Source organism: Lissotriton helveticus, chromosome 4_1 (assembly GCF_964261635.1).
Source record: "Lissotriton helveticus chromosome 4_1, aLisHel1.1, whole genome shotgun sequence".
NCBI classification, from domain to species: Eukaryota; Metazoa; Chordata; class Amphibia; order Caudata; family Salamandridae; genus Lissotriton; species Lissotriton helveticus.
The window spans coordinates 442,501,172-442,510,177 of record NC_136063.1 but is presented as its reverse complement, the minus strand read 5'-3'; the positions used below and the strand labels follow the sequence as shown (position 1 = coordinate 442,510,177).

General features: G+C 51.1%; 1 protein-coding gene across 2 annotated transcripts in view; it reads right to left on the bottom strand.

The window, feature by feature from the left end:
* INTS8 (integrator complex subunit 8) overlaps positions 1 to 9,006 on the bottom strand; it is a 552,137-nt gene that overhangs the window by 830 nt on the left and 542,301 nt on the right. The gene's annotated exons all lie outside the window — the stretch shown is intronic.

The following is a 9,006-nucleotide window of genomic DNA, read 5'->3' as shown; positions in this document are numbered from 1 at the left end:
ACAGGAGAGGGGTCGGAAGTGCCCCTTAATATTGAGGGTGGCGATTGGCTGTGGATGGGGCTGAAGGCATGGGATATGCTTCTGGCACACGCGTCCAATCTGACTGCGAGGAGGATCTTTTCGTTCCCAATCGGCGCTTTCGCTCTGCACTTTGCTCTGTATTTGATGACTAAGACATCACATCCGTCTCCAGTCCTAGCTCACCAGACCCAGGCGTTTTTCGCTCTGTGGCAGCTCTGGCTTTGGGCCGCTGTTGCTACAGGTGAGGGGGGGCAGTGTGTGGGGGCACTGCTGGACAGAGGGCAGCCTGTGTTCTGTGGGTAGCCTGCTGGCACTCGCAAGGAGCAGCATTTTTGGGAGGACAGGTTGGAGGGGCGAATTGCCTGTTGCATGTTGGAGCTCTGAGTGAGGGGGCATTTTTTCAGCATCTAGTGCACTGATTTGTGTTAGGGAACTTTTAGGGCTGTTTTTGTCACTAATCTTCTGTGGTTTTCACCTAGTTTGTGCTAGTTCTTGAACATTGGGCGACTGCCCAACTACACTTCGAATAGCTAGGAGGCTCGGTTTGTGGCCAAGATTGTGGGCGGTGTTATTGTGGCATTAAGGTGTCTGGGCCCGCAGGCGACTCAGGACAGGATAGCGGGGTCCATGGGGTGCTTCTGATTGGTAGTCCTACCTAGTTGGCCAGTGGTGTTCTGCATGGTTGATGACCTAGAAAAGGCCAGGCGCTTAGTAGCTCACTTGGGTGTTCGGGTTCAGGTTACCCAAGTGTCTGCCGCGTTTGTGGAGGGAGCAGTGGTAGGGCAGAGGCTGCTGCGGCTCCTTCTGTAGAGACTCAAGGGGACACAATGGGTGCCATGGCTGGACTTGGAGGTGGGGCCCTACAGGCGGCAGGCCAGGTGTTGTCGGCGGTGGGCTCTGCATTGGGAGGCAACATGCCTGGTAGATCTGCAGCGACGGTGACTATCTTCCCAGGAAACTGTTCATCCGGGTACAGGGGCTCTTTTACTGCCCGTCGGTTAGGGTGAAGTGCGGTCCGAGCGTGAGCAGTTAGGCAGGCACGTTTCAATGGAGGTCAAGATTTTTTTTTGGAAGGGGGCCTATGTGGATATCTGATTTATTGGAAGACAGATCAGACTGGGAAGAGGCAGTGTTCACATTCCTGGACTGTAATCGCTGGCTGCACAAGACTAAGTTTGAGGAGACTTTGGGAAATTGGATTAGAAGTTTTTTGCTTTATCAGGCCATATGGGCGGAGCGTGTTGGTAATTTGGGTGCCCAACTTGCTTGTTACCAGAATACGATTGTGCGTGCTCATGATGAGTATGTTTGGGTGTGCTGGAAGGAGTATGATAAGGAGTTTAGGAGGGCTAAGGCATCTAACCTGGCATTGACATGGGATCAGATTGAGTTGATCACATGGCTGTCACATGAAGCATTCCCAGGAAGATACTACCACCAGTCAGTCTTTTCATGTGGGCACAGAGTCCGCTAGCAATCCGGCAGGAGGGGGGAGGGAATGGGGCCTGCTGGGATTTCAATCGACGTCCTGTACCAGACCAGGGAGCAGCTGGGTTTAAGCACTGCTGCTCCTTCTGTGGTTTATCTTGGCACTGCAAATTCAAGAGTTTAAAAAAAAAATCCAGGAACCGGTGTCAAGAAGCAGGATTGATCATCTTAGAGAAAGCTTCCTCACGGGTTAGCTTTGTCGGCAATGGTTGCATGTCTCAATTTGTACAACAATAAAGTGACAGCGCAGATACTGTTTGCGGGTTTCAAGGATGGTTTTAGGATCCCTGCAGTGGGATATGTGGGTTCCCTCTACTGTAAAAATCAGCAGTTGCTCAGGGCTAACCCAGATGTGGCCAGGGCAAAAGCCCTGAAGGAGTTTGATCGTGGCAGGCCCATTCGAAGCAATCTCCTTGAATGGTTTTGAGTGCTCCCTTCTTAGGGCGGTTGTTAAGAGAGAGCCTGGGGAGTATAAACTTAACCATAGCCTGACAGCAGTCAGTAAATGAGGATATTGATAGGACTCTATGCTCGGTCAAGTACGCCTCTCGATCAGGCGATTCAGATGCTGCAAGACCTGGGACATAGCTAGCTAAATCGGACATTGAATCCGCTTGCTGCACGTGCAGCCACAGGATTTCCCCCTGCTTGGTTTTCAATTAGAGGGTGCCTTCTATTTTGACAAGTGTATGCCCATGGGCTGCTCTGAGAAATTCAGCACTTTCCTGGAATGGGTCTTCCAGCACATGTGTGGCAGAGTGTATTTGCCAGGAACTGATGCATGAGTTAGGGATTGCCTTTGGCGCTGGGCAAGACATTGGGGCCCTTCCACCACTATTGAGTTTCTGGGAAAAGAGTTGGATTCAGTGGCTGGGGTCTTCAGGCTTCGACATTGGGGCCCTACCACCACTATTGAGTTTCTGGGAAAAGAGTTGGATTCAGTGGCTGGGGTCTTCAGGCTTCCAGTGGAAGTCAACGCTTTCTCCTAAGCCTTGCAGGCATGTCGGGGAGCTACGGTCACCTTGCATCAGCTGCAGATCTTGGTTGGGCAGCTGAACTTTGCCCTCCAGATCACTCCCAGTGGCTGCCCTGTTTCTTGGTCCATCGCCCAGGTCAAGTCTGGCCTAATGGCCAAGCATTATCATGTCAGGCAGGATATCACTTCTACAGGACTTAAATGGGTCAGTGGTGTGGCCTGGGAGAACCATAAGCAGTGAGGAGCTAGGTCTGTTCACTGATGCGGCAAGAATTGAGGTGTGTGCGCAGTGGTGGCCCCGGAAGCGGGTGCAATCTGGGCTGGTTAGCAATATAGACTCCCTTGAGTTGTTACCTACTTTGGTAGCACTATTTGGCTGGATAGATTACGCAACCAGTCATGTTCTGGTCTAATATAACTGGTTGAGAGCATAAATCGGCAATCTGCAAGTGCAAGATGCTTCTAAAGGAGATTGTGTTGTCATGTCTGAAACTGAATTTGCAGTTTAGAGACAAGAATGTGCCAGGCATCTTTAACAATGCAGCTGACGTATTGTCTAGTTTAAAGATGCAGGCTTTCAGGTTCCATCACCCTGGAACAGCGGTTTCACCTATGTCCTTCATGGACCATCTGTGGCAGATTGGTGCCCCAGCTAAGAAAACCTCGTAGCAGCCCGCTTAGCTCCCAGGACCAGGCAGGCTTACGAAGGGGCATTATGCGCTTACTGCAACTTCTTGGGGCAGGCGGGGTCTGGGTCCGGGTCCTTGTTTACCTCGATGTCAGTTTTGGGATTCCTAGGGGCTCTTCGTGGAGTGCTCGGTGGCTGGCGCCACATAGCTGCAATTTCCTTTTTTTGTGCAAAAATGCTGGGGTGCACCAATGCAACCAGGTACTTCCTGGCCTTGAGGGGATGGGAGCGCCTGGAAGGCTCAAAGCCAGATACGATGTGACCCATTGATGGAGGCAAATTAGTGCAGACTCTGGGGCCACTGGGGGAGGTCATTCTATTTAAGACAGTGTTTACCTTCGCACTCTATTATGCTTTTCAGGTAGGCGAGTTGGTAGCCAGCAACAAGAAGGACATTGGCAGGGCGTTGCAACTTGCGGACGTCCACTAGTTGGATGGGTACGGGTCCTTGGCGATTAATATCCCCAGGTCCAAGACTGATCAAGCAGGGATGGACGACCACATCTTGCTGCAGAAGGCCCCAGGTAACACATGCTGCCCAGTTGAAAGTCTGGAGGTGTTCTTGGCTGGCCGCTCTCAGGGTTTTGGGGGAAGCCCTTTCTGGGCTAGGATAACCAGACCTCTCTAACCAGGTACCAATTTTGCAGAATTCTTATAAAGCCCTGTGGGTGGTGGGCTATGACCCCTCAGAATTTGGGTCTCAATCCTTTAGGATTGGGGTGGCCACAGCAGCAGCGGCAATTGATCTTCTGGTGCAGAGGATTGGCAGGTGGTCTTCAGATTGCTACAAGCGCTATGTGAGGCTTCATATGTTATAACAGAGGTGACAATTTTCTGATTTCCCCCCTCTCCTATCCTACCTGTCATGGCTGTTGGACTGGCAAGTTGAGCAAGCGGCTGGAAGTCTCGGCAGCACCTGTCAACGCAGAGATGACCGGGATTACAGGTGCTCGAGTCCTAGGCCATTCCTATGTCCGGCGCGCTAAGGAGGCATCTCTTGCAGTTGATTACGCAACCAGAGCATGGCAAGCAGGTTACTGCCTGCAATTTTACAGCTGAGGGGTATTGCAGCTGGCCCAACTGAAGACTGCTTTGGACACGATATTACCCAAGGGGTGAACTATGCTGGCGGGTGACGTCATGATTGGGGGGTCAATCCGGCTGTGATGTGGGTAAGTGGGTTCCTCCCCTAAGGAGGGACCCACCACAGGTCGTTGGGCAGAGAGGCTGGGCCTGGACCGGGGCGATATCACAGGAGCCAATCATGATTTCACTCACGGCATAAATTGGGATATGCAGGAACATGTCAAGATAGTTGCAGGAAGGTGATGTCCAGTGTCTTAAGATTAAGTATGCATCACTTTGTGTAAATAAAGCAGTAAATACGAAGGGTTACTGTGTATGCAAATGCTGTATATTTTCTTTCAATAATATTTGCAATAAAATACACCCATGGTTTACGACCCCTAATCCAAAGAATTGTGTAGAGCTTATGTTTCGCGGAGGGGCAAATGGGGTGATACAAGTGGACGTGGCTGGATTTGGAGCAGAAGGCCTCAGCGATGCCAGGCCATGAGCCACCATCCTCTACAATAAAGGCATGTTGTAATTATTGACACTCCCATTGTCTCCTCCCCCCACCTCCCAAACACCTGATGTATTGCTCGTTTTTCCAGGTGAGTTTACATCTGCCAACCTAAAGTCTGTCCAAGCCCTGCCCCCTGTCCTTACACCTGGCTTCCATATTTGTGACGGGCACAGTGCTGGGTGTGTCTTCCAGTATTGTGGTAGGGATGGGTGAGGGACACCAGGGAATGGGGCTAGTAAGTTTCTTCCTTAGGTAACTTGAGAGGGAGGTCGCAGCTGGTCCCTGTGCAGCACAACCCCATGCTGGGAATGGCAGCAGAAGGCTCTGGGGAGCTTTTTTGAGTGGGCCAGATCGCGGTGCAACATCTGAAAACGCAATTGACATTCCACACTCTAGGATGACTGCATCTTTTACTGCTTGCGTACATTTATCAGTCTGTCATTTCTCCCTTCCTACTGGGAAACCCATGGTAGTGATGTTTTGCATCTGAAGTGCATTTCCCCAGTACATAGTTAAGTTCACCCCTAAGTGTGCTTAGGCAGGTTTGCTCATTACTGTGAGACTGAGTGTGGAGGGCGCTAGATCCCTATGCTCTCCTGTGCAAGGACTATGAAGAGCTCACAGCTCAGCCTGGGTTCCTCTGCAGCGAATCACAAACAGGAAAGAAAAAAGAAGCACCAAGCTTTGGGTTTTTCAGGTCCATCATGCCAGTGCCTCCCAGTCCTCCCATCTATAGCAACAAAGCCACTAGCAGTGCTCAGGGATTCCAGCCGTAGCTTGTCTGTTGCAGGTCTGGAAACCTACTGCTTTGTAGCAAAAATAACCGTTACAGTTGCTTGCACAGCAGCTACAATAGTTGGTGCCATCGCAGAGGCCACCTTGTGTGGAGAGAGAGTGGCACAGCTGGCAATACAGAGAAGAAACAGGACCAGTGTTCAATGGAGGAATAAAACCATGGTAACTGCAGATGGCTCGTGTTCACCACTGAGGGAGCACAGTAGTTGGCGCAGGACAAGATTTACTTTATTTATTATTATTATTTTTTTAAAGTTTCAAAAACCTTTATTCAGGTATCGTGCATCACACACAGCCAACAGCCTACAACCCAGGGGGCCGGCAGCAAGACAAAGACAATTAGGACGCGTTACCTGCATGGATCGAACACAGCCACTTAGCCGACAACCCGGAGGTCCGGCGGCGTGCAGTACAATAAAATGCAGTCTTTTCCAGTTTTCAAGGTATTTCGGTGCCCCTCTCCCAGTCCTGCCCCACAAGGAGAAATGTAGTCACTCCATCATAGAACACTGTTGTGGCTGTTCTGCAATGTAGTAGACCATTACAATCCCTTTCCGCTGAACAATATGTGAACTATCCCCAACAGCCCCCCCCCAAAAAAATATACAAACTGCCCGCTAGCTCGCCCCACTCATCCAGGAGAATAGACAGTGTCTCCGTCCCTCAGCTATTGTGTTGGAAGCTCCCACACCCTGGACCCCCCCGCCCCGTCCCACCATTATGTCAAGACCACCCAGGCAACCCTCTACCGCGATATACCCTCAGGTGTAGTGGTATGTTGAAAGGCACACAGCTCTCTGACCTCCTGTTGCACCTAGTGTGAATGCATCCAGGTACCTCCCCTTCCCCAAGGAAAATTCCCTTTTGATGAGTGCCTAGTCAATAGGGCCAGCTACCTCTTCCAGTATTCTCGGACTGTTATCGGACCCACCGTGTCCCGCCTCCGCACTGTCCCTGGTGTTCAGATATGTCTGGTACAGACCCCAAAAATGTTTAGGCCTACTCGCAGGCGGAAGGAGCTCACTATAAGTTTGTGATTGTGTACAGCAGTAAAGCATGTCCCTGGCCCATCTACGTTTAGTCGGCAGCGGACCTCTCATCCAACACATGGCGACAACTCGTTTGGCCATCAGCAGACCCATATTCGCCAGGCGAAGTAATGCCACCGGGAGTGTCTTGGAGTAACCCAGCAACGCCAGAGACGGGTTAGCCGGAAGTTCCGTATCCAATATCAGGCTCAATTCCGAAAAAACTTTCTCCCAAAATTTATTGATACCGGGGCAACTCCATGCCATATGCATGAAGTCTGCCACTGGAGCACGACAGCGCTCACACTCGGTAGACTGTCTAAGCCCATATCTGTGTAGACGTTCTGGAGTGTAATATACCCGTTGTAAATATTTAAAATGTATCAGCCTGTGTCTTCCATTAAGAGACAGTTTCCTCGTGTTTTGACAGCAGTACTTCCACATTTCATCATCAATCTGTATTTGCAGATCGCGCAGCCATGCAAGTCTGGCTTTCTCGAGTTGCTGTTCCCCATGCTGCTCCCCTAATTCAAATAAACGAGTGATCAATTTGCGTGACGAAGATGTTTTGATCACGTTCCTAAGTTCCGGGATTTCCGGGGGCTCCGCCAGGTCTGGGCCCAAAAGTTCCAGTAATGCAGTTCGGACTCTGTGGAACTGAAATCGCAGCAATAGCGTCGTCTCAACTCCTGTGGGTGCGACCTGCTCCCAGGATTTAACCACTCCGTCCTTGAATAGATCACCCAATGTTAAAACACCCAACCGGGTCAGAGCTCGCGTGACCCCCTTTTCCCCCAGCGGTGCAAGCCACAGCGCCCATTCTATAGGCACAAGTGGGGAGTACAGCAGTACGCATCCCTGCTCCTTCAACAGCGCGTGCCATGCGTGATTTGTGGTCTTAATCAAGTCCAGTACGCCTATGCGTCGGTCAGCCGGTTGGAACACCGTAGCTGGAGGGGGCAATGGGTCAGTGAACAAGCGTTCCAGAATCACGTGTGGAGTATTTGGGTCTCCGTGTATCCATGTATGCAGATGAGCCGCTTGGGCAACCCGGTAGTATCGCTCCATGTCTGGAGCGCCCAGCCCTCCCAACTCATATGGGAGCATAAGAACCTTCCATCGAACTCAGGGCTGTTTACCACCCCAGGCAAGCCGAATAAGAGCCTGCGTCAAGGTTTTAAAGAAGGCCTTAGAGAGGACCACCGGGATGTTATTGAACAGAAACAAGAATCTGGGCAGCACGACCATCTTCACAATTGCGATTCGCCCTAGGAGGGACAGTGGAAGCCTGCACCACCTATCCACACCCTCAACCAGCTTAGTGAATGCGACGCCATAATTTTCCCGCACCAGTACGTCTGGATCTGGATGGAGCTGGATCCCTAAGTACCTGACCGGCTCCGCAGTCCACTGCAACGGGAATTCCATGTCAAATTGTAACGTCACAGGTGTTAACGGGAACGCAACCGATTTACTCCAATTCACTCTCAGTCCAGAAAGTGCTCCGAACCGAACCACCTCCCTCAGCACTGGAGAGAGGTTAGTCTCCGGGTCCCGGATATACAACAGAGTGTCGTCTGCATATGTGGAAATACCAATTTTGTATGTCGGGAAGCTAATACCTTCATTCTGGTGGTATTCACGGAGCGCGCAAGCCAACGGTTCCGCAACTAATGCGTACAGCAAGGGCGAAAGAGGGCAGCCCTGCCTGGTGCCCCTACTGACGTCAAAGGCGTCTGTGACCCGGTCACCTATCCGTAATCTGGCCTTAGGTTTGTAATACAGCGCACCAATCATCTGTAAGAAGGGTTCGCCCAGCCCTAACTTTCGGAGCACCCTCAGCATGAAGGGCCATTCCACAGAGTCGAAGGCCTTCTCCATGTCAAGGAAAACCGCCAGCGCTTTGTTTTCCTGACGCACGTGCTGCATGGCCCCTAGTACGGTGCGGATGTTATATGTGAGGTTCCTAATAGGAATAAATCCAGCCTGTTCCGGTGTAACCAATTCTGGCGCTAGTAAAGCCAAGCGTGTGGCCAAGACCTTAGCATACAATTTGGCATCCACGTTGACCAGGGATAGTGGCCTGTAAGAGCCACACTGGTTGGGGGGCTTTCCAGGCTTCAACAGTGTAATAAGCAGGGCCTCCCTCATAGAATCGGGCATACTTCCCTCCACACATGTCATCGAAGAGGGTGGACAGGAACGGCACCAGCTTATCTTTGAAAGCCTTATAAAAACCCACTGTTAGCCCGTCTGCGCCAGGGGCGCTTCCGGACCTCATCCCCTCCAGCGCCTCAGCGATTTCTTCCTTCTGGATGGGCATCATGAGAAATTCTCTCTGTGAGTTGGACAGTAGGGGCATTTTAATATAGAAATAAAACACACGAGAGGTACTAACAGTCTGAATTCAAAGAATCTACTG